Genomic DNA, 15,970 nt, shown 5'->3' on the forward strand with positions numbered 1-15,970 from the left:
GAAATGAATGGGGTTTTTCAATTGAAATGTCTTACTATTGTTCCCACAGGATAAGCCACAGACTCTTCTGCTCAGAGCTGTCACTAGTCAGCTATTCTCCTATCTGCCTTGAAGTAGTTGAATGTTCTGGTCTCAAAGTAGCACCTTCTGTGTAGCCATGCTCTTAGCTGCCAGTGTCATCTTGAATCCAAACACCCTCCCGCAAGGGACCGCTGGTTCTGTAGTCAACTAAGGGGAAAAAAACGGTCCATCCATGCTTCCTGATTTAAAATATAAAGGTATATAAAGGTATGGTGTCCCTAAACGATTCTCTGCAGTTGAACACTACTTACCTTTGCCGTGTTTCTTCAACTCACTTGCAAGTCATTCATGCGCTACCTTATTGCGAGAATTGCTTGGTTTGAAGATGATTTAAAAGGGTAGGAGAATACTTTTGTGCCTCTGCTAGAAGGATGCTTTTCAAATCCACACAAGCTTCCTGCAAATGCAAAAGCATTCATCCTGTATTGTCCTAGGCTACAATATAAAAATGTTTTCTGCTCCCAACCTCAAGAGCTGCTGAAACCGGGAGGGGCATCGTTTTTTCCTTATCTCCTTATCTCTTAACGGGGCCATCCATGTCTTGCCACATGATTCAGAGATGACTCCCTCCAGGAGCCATTTCTGTTTAAAGGCTAATCAAGGAACCACCGCATGACTCAGAACCATTTGAGCCCATTGCAAGATGCTCTGCCCAGGGGGCAGGAGCTAAGCATCCCCAGCTGGATATAATCTGAGTTTTGGGACACCACAAGCAGTCTTTCCACTGGCTTCCTAGAGGAACGGCCACCCTCACCCACTGGGTCTTCAGAGGACAAGAGCTACCAGATGGTTTCTACAGGATCACCACTTCAACAAGACCATTTCATCCGGACTGCTGCCACCACCCTAACTAGCAGGGTGACAGGTTGTATTCTGTCCGTGGTTTTTCTTTTGTATCATTGCATGTATTTGGTTTTTCCCCTTTTCCTAATAAATTGTATTTCTGACTTGGAGTCTTGCTGCCATGCTGGATTTCTTCAGACCGACTAGCTCCTGACACCAACAGCCAGAGTGAGCTTCCCCCAGAAAGCTGTCAAATCCAGGGTGCAGCTGTAGGGCACAGCTGCTCTATGGCACAGGTGGACTGCATTGGGGATAGGACTGTGCCGAGGGCAGGGACAAGGAACAGGGAGAGGTCTTCTGTATGTTTTCCAAAGGAGTTTCTTCCCTGGAGGGTCAGGGACACAAAGACACTGACTCAAATGCATACATCAACTTAGAAATGGGGAGAGGTCCCAGAGGAGGATACAATCTTGAACACACTGGGAGCAACTGGGGCTGGACCACAAGGCGGGGAATACAATGTTTAAACCAATAGGGGACTACAGGGGAGGAGAATAACTCTAACAAACCAATGGGGTTTTGAAGAGTATAAAATTGATAGGGAAGTTTCTAGAGAAAGGGGCAGGCTTGGGGAGGGATTGACATTCAGTGGGAGGAGGAAAAGGGAAGAAAAGGGCAGGTCTTTGGGGAGATGGACAACTAGGGCAAAAACTAACAACACGGGGGGAAAGGAACAATCCCTTAATAATAAAATATGCTCCAACAGCACAAAACAGGAAGTATTATCAAACTGACTACTCAAACTGCATTACAATCAAAAACACACACTGCAACAGCGACAGCATCTCTTGCTGGTTTTGCTTTCAAACCAGAAGAGGTGCCAACCAAAAAATTAGCAAACTTAAAAGTTAACTGGCCGCAGTTTTGATTTCCTTCTGAAATATATTACTGCTTGTCTAATTGGCTTAGCAGCATGTCTGTTCTTAGTGCCAAGCAGGGATTCACTTTGCCAGGCATGGAGGAAGCTTCTAGGAGCTTTTCACAAAAGATTCACTTCTGTGGCTGGCTTCTTCCCTCCCCACCAAAAACCAAGCCATGCAAAACCAACACCTTAACTAATCCCTAGTACTTAGTACGCATCCAATAATTCCTTTTAAACTATACTTTACATTTTTTACCAAATGCCCTGAAAAGAAATGGATCCATAATATTGATCAAAATAGTTCCAGTTCAATAGAAATACTGGGTCATGCAACTCTGGTTTACATCACTATTTTTTGTACAATCAACAGGAGCTTTTTTCGCCTCTAAAGAAATGTTTCCCGATGGTTTGGATCAGAAGATCCAGTATTGCCATCGTGAGATTTTTGTTTTGAAGGCCATAGGCTGTGCTCAGTGTTTTGGGTATATTCTTTGTTGTGCCTTGCATGTATTTTGGATAGAAAGCCAGTAGAGATGATGTCCTTGCTGCAGTAGCCATGCTAAATAAGGCAGAGCGTCTGGCTGATGTACTGGAGCTGTAGACTATCCACCAGTCGCCCAGGGCGGTGAGGATCTCTAAAGGAATATAATATTGGCTATGCTCTGGAAGTTTTACAGAGAGAAAGAGCCTCATCGCTCTAATGATTTGTCTCCTGGAGTTCTGAAGAATATGTTGTAAAGAAGAAGGCTGCTGTCTTTCGCAACAATCTTCCGTGCATTCAAGAGGATAATTTAACTTCTTGTCTGAGAATGAAAGAAATATTAGTAGTAATGAGTTCTTTTTTCTCTGTCGGTGCATCACTGATTGAGTTTGGGTAGGTTACATTTTATTTCTTTTTTTTCTTTAAATATTACATCGTAAGGTGTTCCAAATTCCCAAATTCTGCTTCACTTTATTTTGTAGGCCAGACTGGTTCCTCTTCTCTCGGCTCTATTATTGCAGACCATATCTGAATGAATTTTTTTTTTTTTTTCATTTTGAACATTATTAGATTTAAACTGTATGAACAGAACACTTTATTTATCATTATTTTACCAGTTTGGAAGGAAATAGAGAATTTTTAAGAAAATGACGCAACTCCACTTGTGGTTTTCAATGGAAGAGAAGAATAACAATGTCCTACATTCACAGCATTGTTTGCAGTCATATTGCAGCTAGTTTCCAGCAACTTAGGTCAGGTTCTGGAAGCAGGCACCCATGATAGGATAGAAGTCTAAGCAGTTTCATTTTGGCGGCTTTTCTTGAACAATAGCTAATATGTCTCAACGTTGTGCTGAATCTTGTTGTACAGACGCTTCTTTTGAGGTCTGACCTCCTTGCTGGACTACTGTATCTCAGAATCAGCTACAGTAAACCTGTGTTTCCTTATAGCTTTAAGAATTTGGTTCTAATCTATAAAAGCAAGAAAAGGTTGCCATATTAATACAAGAGAAAGAAAATGTTAGGAAAGCAGTTAATGGCATGGGGGTTTTTCCTACAAATTGGAGCAGAGATTTAGTTGTTTGATGGGGTTTTTTTTTGCTTCTCAATGGAATTTTAAAAGTGGTTGGGAAAGAAAGTGTGGATTTTTCAGGTTTGCCTTGAAAGAAGAATAACAGGGGAAACTGTTGAAAAGAATTAATCCAGAACTCTATGCCTTTCATACAGAGTTTCAGAAGTGAAAAGCAGGAAGAGACAGTCCAGACAAGATGATTGAATAGAATGAATTCAAAATAGCTTTCTTTTCCCTCTGAATTCCAGCTCTAAACCTTACTAATATTAAGGTATTAATAGGAAATACATCTGTCCTAGGGTGACGTTATGATGCTTGTATCCCCATTCATGTGTTCTGTGAATGTTGGATATTATGTTCTGTACCTTTAAGACTGGCTCTGAAGAGGGAATGTTTTGTTTTGGTTTTCTTATCAGCCTGGCGGGACACAGAGACTGCAGCTTTTGCTTTTCCTGCTTTTGCTTTTCGCTTTGCTCTCTCTCACTCTTGCTTGCTTCGCTTCTGCTTGCTTTTGCTCATTAGCTAGTTTAGCTAAACTGTCCAAATTTCTTCCTGGACCGTTTCTCCTTTCCTTTTACTGACCATTTTGAACCTGCTCCGGACTGGGACCTGGGAAACACCGAGAGTTTGCACCTTGTGGCCTGCAGCAGCTGGCCCAGCGCCGGAGGGACTGAGAAGAGAGTGAGCACCCCCCCAAGAGAGACTTTCTGAATTTGTCATCTTTTTCAGAGCGGTGTCATCCGGAATTGTTCCTTTTGCGTGCTGGGGGGTGCTGTGCCTATTAAATAAACAGGTTCGTTCCACTTCTCTCTGAGGAATCCTTCCCGAACCAGTTGCGGGGAGGGGCCCTGATTTGGAAATTCTCCTCCAAATTTGCCCTAAACCAGGACAACATCGCAATCTCTAAGATTTAAAAATGGATGATGAAGTTTTATATCCAGTAAAGTGTAAGGCTTCACATTTTAATCTGATTTGCATTTTGGTGAAAGCCGGGCATCCTTTGCAATTTACCAGATAACAAGGGATTTAGAACAGTAAGTATGCAAGTAATCTTTTGGACCCTTCATCTCCCTTCTTATGACAATGAATACATTTATTAAGCTTGTTGTCCTGGCATGTTTTTATTCCATCAGGGGATTTGATCATACAAATGTCTAGTCATTCTTTCCTTGTTTTCAACCACTCTAAGAGCATTCATCAGAACTATTCAGTAGTTCTTGATCTGCAACAGTGACGAGCACTAGACTGGTAAGAGTCAGTGGGCATCAGCAGATCCCCTATGACAGCACGTGGCAGGCTGTTCTGGCAGGACTGAAGTTTGAGGGGCTCGAATTCTGTGAAATAGAACATTCGAGGGATGGGAAACATGGAAACAGATTCTGAGCTTTCAACCCACCACATGAGCAAGTAATAAGGCAGGTAATTTTCTGTGGAAATTTCTTTAGCCCCAGTGTTGTGGATGATGATTACTCTTCCTACCTCCTTTGGCCAGCTACCAGCTTTCCCCTCCATTACTCTGCTTCTGGACAGAAAACCAGAAGAAGGGATTTTTGACCAAAACACCTATCAGGACCTTAGAGTGTTTTTTGCTCCAAAATGTTTCAAGGCAGATAGGGAAACAATTCCATTTTCGAGAGTGTGTTGAGAAGACAAGGTTGAAAGTTAAAAACCATGGGTTCTGTTTCTATATATGTTACTGATTGTGCTTATTATCTTAGTCATGTAATATATATATATATATATATATTTGGTAGGGTTTGTTCTTTTTTATATTTCTTGGGTTTTTTTTCCTTTTTTTTTTTGATGCATCCTTGAGATAAAAGGCCAAAAGTACAGAAAAGTTCTGTACGGTTAAAATACTTTTGAGATGCCTCATGCTGAAAAACTTGTAGCTACTGCTAAGGCCCATTGGCCAATTCCTGCTTCATTTCTGAGAAGCTATAAAATTCCCATCTGTATTTTAGTTCTAACAATTTGTTGTTATGGTGGAGATGCAACTTAAGAACAACCATTTTTGAATCTGTAGGGATGTATTTACCATTTTGTAGCTGCCTTTTCAGTTTCTGAGCCACTATTGAAAAAAAGGAGAAGTATCTACACTGTTTTCAACCTGTAGACCATCCACTACTGTCCACATGCTCAGATTCAAAGGCAAACAAGCCTGTCTGGCCTCATTGGGAGGAATTCTTTGCATTCAAAAGACTAGACTAGTATTTGATTTCCACCAGCAGAGTCCATTGGGCAGCTCCTGTCATCTGCATTTCAATATTTAATCCTCCTCTAGGTTTACTGTGCAAAGCTCTTTCAGAATGATGGTGTGCCCACTGTCTCACCAGCTGTGACGTTTGCAGCGAGTCTCCCACGGAAAGGAGCTGTAAAAAAGGCAAGCCAGGGCAGTGATTTCTGGTTCTCAATACCCACAAATCAAAGCTATTTAGTCTAATTTAAGGCTGAAAAAGAATTCAAAATGCCTTCAAAGGATTCAAAAAATCATCAGACAATACTGCAGTTCAGTATTCAGGACAAGAGCATATCCCACAGTGTGGTGGTTTGACAGGAAATGTGTTTTCTGGGATGCTGTGGTGAGGCCAATGGATGTTCAGATTTTAATATTGGCACCTAAGGTGGCCATTGGGACATTGGATGCGCCTCTGAGAACACGGGGTTAAAAGCAGGGCTCTCCCCTGGGAGGCTCTCTTGGGTTCCGGTCAGGGAAAGGTTCAGATCTCCCCTGCCTGGCTGCGGGCTGGGCGGGGCAGGGGAAGCCACCCGGCCCGGTGAAGTAGGCTGGGTCCCTGGCCAGAAGGGAGGTGAAGGCCCCTGCAGGATGGAAGGGTGGAGGAGCACTGAGAGGCATCGGGCAGCCCCCCCCCCGCCCCCCCAGGAGAGATAGAGAGAGAGCTGGTGCCTGTTCTTGGCCGGCCGAGAAGGAGAAGAGGGGAGTGCAAGAAGGTGCCTGGCAGGGCAGCCATGGGAGTTCTGGACAGACAGAGCCTCAGATTTTTAACCCTTTTCTTGGATGATGGAAAAATGCTAATCCTCCTGGAGTTGAATGAGAAGAGAGATATAGAGGAGATAAGAGGAAATGGGCCACGAGAGAAATAGAGAAGAAGGCAGGTGGAAGAGATGATGGAGTAGCTTATGCTGGACTCTTTGTGTGTAGCCATGGACAGAGCCATGTTTCCTTGTGATACAGGGACTGCATTCTAGGGAGAGGCAATGCCTCAGGACCAAGAGGGTTCGGTGTGGGTACCCCTCGGCCCCAGGGGGTGAAAAATATGGGGGGGACAGATGTCCCAAAGTTGAGACTGTGCCTTTTTGCAGTGGGACGAAGCATCCTTAAAAGTCGACCCTAGAAGCAGCTCTGGTCTGTGTTCAGTGGTGAGAGCAGTGGACATGAAAGGAAGAGGTCACCATTGGCACAAGAAAGACTTCGTCTCCTCTTGATGAACTGAGGATTGAGTATTCTGAAGGGTGGTGCTGGACCAAGAGTCGATGATTTGGGGATGTATTGTATTGGGAATTTGGGGAGGAGGAGGAGGAGATGTATTTGTGAAGTTTTCATTTTCCTTGTGTGTTTCTTTTTTTTTTTTCTTTTCCTTTCCCTTGTAGTTTAGTTAATAATTATTTTTTTTTCCCTAAGTGGGAGCCTGCTTTGCTTATTCCTGGTCCCATCTCACAGCAGAAACCAGGGAGAGAGTATACTCATGGGGGCACTGGCATTGTCCCAGTGTCAAGCCATGACACCCAGGCTGAGAGAATGAGGGCTGTTTAGCCTGGTGAAGAGAAGGTTGCATGGAGACCTCACAACACCTTCCAATATCTGAAGGGAAGCAGGAGAGGGACTCTTCATTAGCAACTCTGGAGACAGGACAATGGGCAATGGCTTCAAAATGAAAGAGGGCAGGTTGAAATTAGATACTCGGAAGAAATTCTTCCCTGTGAGGGTGGTGAAGCACTGGCACAGAGAGCCTGGAGAAGTTATGGACACCCCAACCTGGTGTTCAAGGGCAGGCTGGATGGGGCTCTGAGCAACCTGAGCAAGTAAAAGGTGTCCCCGCCCATGTCAGAGAACTAGATGGCCTTTAAGGTCTTTGTCTACCCCGGCCATTCTATGATCCTGTGATTCTGCTGTGGTAGCGTTCAGGATGGAGCGTGTTCTGCATGTTGGCCATTTCCAATACACCATTGGTTCCAGGTGCCTTACACTAGCTTGCTCCCTGAAAATTCTGTCAGAATGAAGAACATCTCTCTATATATTAGACACATAATAAATGAAGAAAGGGGTTTGCACATTTGTCCACTAAGTTGTGGATGAGATTGCTGTGAAGTTTCATTTGGTTTTCTTGTTTGCTCATGAGGCTGACGGTCCTTGTGTCAGCTGCCTCAAAGGCAGCATTTGCCTCCTCCGCCTCCCTTCTCCCTCCTCCCTCTTTCAATTTCTTTCCCTTGACAATTTAATGTCTTTTTCCCTTTCGTACCTGAAAATCCCTGCATGCTTCTGGGCTTTCTCCCTTTTCATAGAGATCTTCTTCCACCCTTGACAATCCATACTTTTCATACCATAAGGGCCTGCCCTTCAGGCATAAAAGACTTTGATTCCTTATTATATCTATGGGAATTTAATTAATAGCTTCATGCCTTTTCATAGAAAGAGTAGGGAATTGATAGCTTGTTCCCTGAAGTACAGAAGGAAGAGAATGAAACATGAATCATGTGGAGTGGAAAAGTTGCTATCTATTTTCTTCCAAGAACTACCCCAAAAGATGCAGGGGGTGATGAAGCCTGGCTAGATGAGTTTCCCTTCTAATGGAAGGAAACAACCACGCCACTTCATACAAGTCAGTCCTATAGAAGAGAGAAATTCACTTCTGGGAACATTGCAGGATTTGACTGCAGAGTCACACTCATCTTTTGTTGCTTTGTTGTCTGCTTGGCATGGAACACGCTGCTTTGAAGAGGGAAGTGACTAACAGACAGTCCACTTTACAAACACATCTGCTTCCCTCTTCTTCTGAGACCTCAGCACAGAGCCCTCTTTGGCATGGTACTTCAAGGTAAGAAGGAGCGGGCAGAGGGCACTGCGAACAGACAGCAGTTTGCAGGTTGTATAGGAAAGAGGACTGCCCCTTGAATGTGGTGCAAATACAAACTTCCACCAGTTTCAGGGGTACACTTCAGCCAAGCTTGTTGTCCTGGCACATTTTTTCTCTGTGAAACGCTTTGCGGTATGATCTGGACGACAAGAGACGCAGAATACGGGGCTACGTAGTGCTGAGAAGGTAAGTGCCTGGCCCCAGTGTCTTTTGGCAGAAGCAGCGCACTAGAGCCGTTGGCTGCTGCCACAATGATCTGTGTGAGAAACAGATGCCTAATCCCCTCCGGGAGAGTAAAAGCAGCATTGGTTACAAGAGTCGAAGAGCACTGGGCTGGTGGCTGCCGCATACCAGCTGTAAAAGGAGCATGACTCCTACTGGCCTACCAACCAAACTCATGGTGGCAGTGGTAAGGATTAAAGTTCAGTGAGAGCTATTTGTGCTGCTACCTATGGCCCTTCTGTGGAAACAAATGTGCCTACCTTTAGGTTCCGAGATCCAGAGAACACAATGGTAGTTGCAGCGGAAAAGGGAAGGACAGAGCGCACTGGTGAGCTTGATGTGGCTTACACAGGGCAGGCAGAAGGTGCAGCCCAAGTCTCGCTTTTATTTCTAGAGCCTTTTTCTACGCAAACAGCTGCTGGATGTTTGCAACAAAGATGTGAGTGTGAAAAAGTGAGGGCAGGTCTGTGTGGGAAAGAAGATACAAAGCATTGTGCGCAGTTTAAAAGCTGTTTAGAAAAAAAAGGAGTTACTTTGAGAACATCTTCTGTCTTGACACTTCCACCTGTGTGATCTTTAGCTGCTTTGGACATGGCCACAATGAAAGAATGTGAAAATATTTGCGCTGCCAATGTCCGTTTGCACAGGAAAGAGGGTAGGTTGGCAAATGCCTTCTGTCCTGGCACATCTGTCAGTCAGAAGTGCAGCTGAAAACGCTTGGCTGTAGCGATAGTCTCTGTCACTTTGAGAGAATGTGCTGATGCACGTATATGTATCATTGAGAAAGTACGTGAGAATCGCTAGTATGTTTCGTTTGGTTGACAGACTGCAAAGGGACCGTTAAGGCCAGCACTGCCTTTTTGTTGTAGGACTTTTTCTTTGAGAGCAGCCGCTGGACATTTTGAAGCGGTTTGGGATCTTCAAGCGTTCGAGTGCAAGATGGTACCTAGATCTTGAGGGAAAGTGCATATCTCCAGGAAGCTGAATGCAGTTCAGTGGGTGCAAGTTACATGTTGAGCAGCTGATGGCCCAGAAAACTTTCTAAAATGAAGAGGCCATGCTGCAATTGCCTTTTATTTTGAAGCTTCTAAACTGTGCAGCCAACAATGAAATGATTCTTTGTAGAGAGCTTTTTGGATAATTGGTTAGCTGAGAAAGGACATTTCGATGTGATACCGATGGATAAGGATAGGGGATACAAGCTGGGAACTGAGCAACCAGTGTCCAATCACTGACAAAGGTCACAGTGACCTTCTCTGAAACGGGAAGACGGGGGAGAAAATCGCTTGCCAGAAAATGTAGATATCTTAGGTAGAGAAGCTGGAAGAATGCAAACATAGAAGCAAAATAATTATTAGAAGATAGAAGTAGGTGTGGTTGATCCAAGTGTGCTTTAACCAATAATGAACTCAGCTTTTGCAATATGTATAAGCTTCATTAACACCAATATAAATATGTGTGAGTTTTCAATAAACTTTGGGATTTGCCATTCACGCATATGGTGTGTCGCATTTCTCCCGCCGTTCACGACAATTCTTCTTCCTTCTGGGCTACATGCAGGATCCCATTCTGTCAGTACCCGAGAGCCAGGATCCACAGCGGAGCTCTTGTCCCTACACTGCTCCCACACAAACGGGGCTGGGCTAGAAAAGTGCTTGTCTTTTTCCTGGGCACTGTCAGCGCTCTTCTAAATAACCACACCACAGCATTGTCAACTCACAAAACCAGGACACGCACCGAGCCCAGCTCACAACCACCCCCAGGACCCAGCCAAGTCAGAAACGTCCCTGCTCTCCAATCAACTGTGTCAGGACAAAAAGATGTCACCGATCTTCCCCTTCCAAGTGGATACTCTTCTTTGCCCCACACTCAAAGGCCGACACCAGATCTTCTGCCCTAACAAACTTTTTCTCTCTCACAGAGCCTGGTAACAAACTTGAAAATGTTGGCCGAGCTCGCAAAACTGTTGGTGGAGAAAGCTCTTTGCTGCCTACAATTTCAATTGCACCCATCAAACTATAAACGTGCACCCTGCTATCGCCACTTTCCTTCTCAGCTCTAGGTACCACCGTAAGCCTTCAATCTCTCAGAGTCAGGATCCAAATGGGATGGCACCAGGGACTGCTCACACAGTCCCTAAAGCTACAAGGGACAAAAAACCTGTCCTGCAGAGGCCTGGCCTGGCCTCTGCATTGCCACTGACAGTTCAACAACTCGAACCCAGAGAACTGCCTATTGGGAAAAGCCTTTCAATTCACTGAGACCACCCAAAGTGGCCACCCAAACTTTGCCAAAGGGAGGAGGAACTAGAAGCCCATCTCAAAAGAAATGGCATCCCCTCCTCCAAAATCCAAAGCATCCAGGGCCTGATCCTCTACAAAGGTGTCAGACCACTGTTATTGGGCATTACCTGTGCGGGGCACTAGCTAGGCTGCACACCAAGACCCAGCGCAGCTCTTTACCTTGTCCAAAAGAAGTGTGCTGGCAGAATTTCAAGAAGGCTGCCTTGAGAAAGTGGAAAACACATGCCAAATGGATTCTTGCAGGAAGGAGACTGCCTTCCAAAGATGGATACCGACTCCATGATTGTACAAATTGAGTCAGTGCTTCCACACCAAATATGCCAGCATAGAAAGTTGCTGCCGCCCTTAAGCTGCACGACACAGCTTCTTATCTGCACCTCCAACACTGGGGCTAAGTTCTTTCCTTCCCATGAGAAAGCATTGCTGTTCTCCTTCAGGAACTTACCGAGCAAAAGTTGCATACCACGTCCGGTACTGACTCTGTCCAACAATGGCTCCTACACAGAAAGGACCAGGACAGAAATGTCTTGCTGTACTATACCTTCCCACGATACCTTATCATCAGCCCTACCAACATTGCCACCGTATCTTTTACTTCCCAAGCAAGGAAAGGCACTCCAAGTCACTTGGCTTTGCCTTGCCTCCAGTACCATGCCTAGTTTTCCTAGCCTACCCTACCCTAGCTTTGCTTGCTTGCCTATGTCTGCCTTGCCTAGCCCTTCCAATAACTTCCTGCCTTTGCTTTGCCTTGTCTACCACTCTTTGCCTTGCCTTCCATGCAGGTAAGGCAATGCAAAGCAAGTGTAGGCAATTGTAGGCAAGTCAAGGGACAGGTTGGCAAGACTGAAGCCGTGAGGGGAAAGCAAATGGAGTGGTAGGTGAGACAAGTGCCAGAAGTTAGAGGCAAGGCTGGGCATAGGAGGTAATGGTAACCGGAAGGGCTAGGCAAGGCCAAGCCCTGTAGGAAAACTGCAGGCAAGTCAAATGTGAGGCATGGGTATGCAAGGGAATGCAAAGCAATGGAGAATGAGCAGGGCATGGCAAGGAAACTGGTTGGTTGCCCAAAGCAAGGCAAGTGGCAGGTCCGTTCAAAGATTGCTGGTACACAAAAGCGGCCCGGACGGACCGCTCTGTCCAGCCTTGATCTTGCATGGGTCATGTCTAATCTGCACCTAAGACACTTGGGTTGCCTGCTTTCCTTTGTATGCAAAAGAACTGTCATTCTGCCCCTGAAGCCCAAGGGTGAAAGATGAACTTTGTGTCCAAAATTCAAGGCATGTAAGCATAGATGTCAGAAGAAAGCTGTCAGGACAGATAGGTGTGCTTGCACGTGGCCTCCTCCAGGCTTCTTCTCACAAGCTCCTGAAACGCTGGGCCTTGAGAAAAAATAGCCAGTGGAAGCCTGGAGAATCCTAGGAGAAGCAGGCAGGGCAATGCATGTTGAAGAGATTCCACAAAAAGAGAGGTGGTGAATTCCAGGTGGGGGACTGGTGAGCAAGGTAATGCAAGGCAAGGAAGGGGTTCAAGGACAAGGCCAGACAAGTGGTGGCTTTGCCAGGCAACACAAAAGAGAGGGAGACAAGGCAATAAGAGTCCTAGAAGGAGAAGGAAATGAAAGATTGGAGCTGGACAAATGGGAAGGAAAAGAAGGATAGGTGAGCAAGTCAATACAAGGCACTGGGTTGGTATGAAGGGCAAGGGAAGGACATGCATGGGTCAGGAAGGCAAGGGAAAAGAAAGGAATTGTCAGCAATGACAAGGAAATGCAAGATTGGGTAGGAAAGGCAAGGCAATGTGGGGGAGGGATAGGCAACACAATGGGTATCTTAACAGGAAATGTCCATGCACAGCAAGGCTGAAGGAGAAGTGGTAGAGAGGTCAAGCTGGGAAATAGGTGAGTGTGTGCAGCTAAGAAAGAAAGAAAGAAAGTGCGTAGCTCTCGTGTCTGTCTGTGTGTGTGTGTGTGTGTGTGTGTGTGTGAAGTTTGCAGGATGTAAAGCAAAGAAAGGTGTCTCTTGATTGTGGAGTGAATGGATGTTTTCGAACGTAAGTGGCAAGGTCCAAGCAACCTTTTCATCCTGGTCCATCTGTGTCTGTGAGACATAGTCAGAAACGTCTCCTTTTAGATTCAGACTGCAAGCAGGACATAGAATGTGACTGTGTTAATAGCTGAGCAGGAAAGCACATCACATCAGCATGTTTCAACAGAAGCAGTTAGTGCGAGAAGGAGATGGACGTGTGGGACTCCAGCAATGTGGCAATGCACTCAGCTGAGAAGCAAAGTGCAATGCCTCGGTGTATGCTCTGAAAAGAAAAAGCTGCAAGGAAAAAGCAAGGGGACAGGCCAGTGAAATCTTTCTGTCCTGGCACACTGAGCTGTTTGAAGGTGAACCTCTGTTTGGTTTCACTAAGGACTCGGAGACATGGAGAGGATGTGCTTGTCCATGTAGCTGAGAAGGAAAGTGAGAATCACCGGTACGTTTGGCAGAGTTTGTAGGCTGCGAGGAGAAGGTGAGGGCCAGGCCTGGCTTTTGGCTGTGGCACTTGTTGCAAGGAAGAAGCTGCTGGATGGTTAAGCTTTTGGGGATCTGCAAGAGTGAAAGACTACGCTGGTACCTCATAAAATTAATGCTTGTTGATCATCTGGCTGAATCTATGACATAAACCAGAAGTGAAATTTCCCCCCATTTCCCTCAGTTTTTTCACCTTTTCATCCAACAGCCTGGGCCTTTTTGAAGCTGCTGTCAAACGCCTTGCCTTGGAAGCTAGAAGTATCTCAGTTCACCTGCTAAGAAACACGGGAAAGAGCTCAAGTCAATTTCAGAATTGCCCTGAGCAGAGCTGGTGTTTCGGTACCGTAAATTTCCATTGCGAATATGTGCAAAAATCACCATTTTATTAGGCAAACAGTTGAAATACACTAGCAGCTTCATCTTCTTGTCGCTGCAGTCCTTGGAAGTTTTGCTATTTACTGAAACAGGAAACAGATCAAACACGAGAAGCTTAAGAATCCAAGCTCACTGCCATTGTACAAATAGCACAAACTTGATGAATTCAAGTTACCATTGTAACATACAGAATGGCTCTATTCAAGCAAATGGATGTGTCGTCCTTCACGGGGGCAGAAAACCTTGCTACCACGTGAACTCTGGGAGTAATCCATCATGCCTCAGTGTGCTGTGGCTGGTCAGAGAGCTACATGATGGATCTCTTTGCCTATGGCACTCTCAGGGCTCAAAGCTGCACATAAACTCCCCCTCCTTACAGACACACTAGTAAAGCCCACCGAAAATGCCGTTCTCCAGACAGCTTACTGAAACCAGCTAGGAGTTCCCAGCATCACGCTGGGCACTTCTGTCCACAGATGGCTGTGCTTTTAATGAACCAGAACAGAGCTGCGTTTTTCTAGTCTTTAGCTCTACTAAGGTATTTGATGTAACATGGCGAGAAAAAATCTCTTTCGACAATGATAATAACAGAGGGGATAATGTACCTTTTGCTGCTATCTCCTTCTGCTGCTCCATTTTGCTTGCTTTGTTATTGCTTTCTGTCAAAGAAACGCCAGCAAAATCCCTCATCAAGTCCTGCTGTGAAGACAGACTGCCAGAAAGGTAGAGAAACTTTGAACCTTTCCAAGACCCTTGTAGCACATGTCTTGGTCAATTGGTATGCAGCTCCTTTCTTCCAGCAGGACTTTTTTGCACCGTTAGCGCACATTGAACTGAATCCAGTACAAAAGCAGTGAATAGAGGAACTTTTCTTTTCATTGGAATGGTGATAAAAATGCATATCCAATAAAAGCATTTTAGAGCAGCAGGAAGATTTTCTATGTAGCTAGCAAATCATAAAAAGATGCATATTTACCGGTGGGGTTCCTCTCGGAATTTCAAAGAATTCCAGACAGAAAACACAGCTTAGTAAACTGCAAATCTAAATCACAGTATCTAGAAAGGTGACATGAAAAAGAGCAAGAGGAAGAAAACCAAAAAGAAAACCAAAGGAAGCCAGAAATAAGGCACAACCTCTCCTCCTTCTCCGCTTACTACAGTACCTTAGAAGTACCTGTGAGTGTCCTAACAGTCACATAAGTAGAAAACTGTGCCAAGAACAATTGTGGAAACTGGAAAACCCTGCGATCCGAACAGAAACATAGGGTTTGCTTTCACGACGATTAAATCTGCATGCAATGCGTACGGTAAGGGTATGTTTTGTATATTCAAAAACAATTCAAAAATATTTCCAAATCGAAGGGGCTGCTTTTTATTTCTTTTGAATTACTTGGTTAAATATGGTGCACGTTAAAATACTGCAGAGATGTGGTTCATTTTACAATGCCAACTGCAAAGGAGGGAAGCATTTTGTGTGCTTAAGAAAGCAAAGTATTGGAGAGTGTTTTTGTTACTTCTTTGGAAGGTTAGAATATGCGTAAAAGATGCTAGCTGGGGACTTACAATTAATGAATTATTTACTGTCAGTAGGTCAAATGACATTAGCTTTCAAAAAGGAAAAGGAGTCTTATTCCACGTGCCAATTTTAAAGTAGATTAATAAGCCTTCAGCAGAATATGGATATGAAGAGGGATATGACATGAAAGGGTAAGCAACACTGGTGACAGCAAAAGGCTTACCTGCTTCACACAAATACAGGAGATAAAATACTGTTTTTTCACAAACATTGCTATCCAGAGCTTTCCTTGAAAAGTTTCAATGCCAATCATGACAGTAAAATTCTGAGTGACAGTAACATTCACTCTATCATGAATAAAATTTACTCAATCATGACAGCAAAATTTGCTCAATGAGGAGTAAAATTCTTAGTGTAAGCGAAGTACCTTAAGCAAAGGGTAGCTCAAGCATAACTGGCATTTGATGTCAACAAAGGCAACTTGGCCTGCACGTGTCACATCTACTGCATTCAAAAGCTTACTCTGTCTCAGATTTCCTTTTGAGGGATACCAAGGCAAGCCGTTAAACGGCATGAAAATGATGACTTAAAGGAGGATATATTAGAA

Source organism: Agelaius tricolor, unplaced genomic scaffold (assembly GCF_023055355.1).
Source record: "Agelaius tricolor isolate 1412-34295 unplaced genomic scaffold, bAgeTri1.0.p SCAF_42, whole genome shotgun sequence".
Taxonomy (NCBI): Eukaryota; Metazoa; Chordata; class Aves; order Passeriformes; family Icteridae; genus Agelaius; species Agelaius tricolor.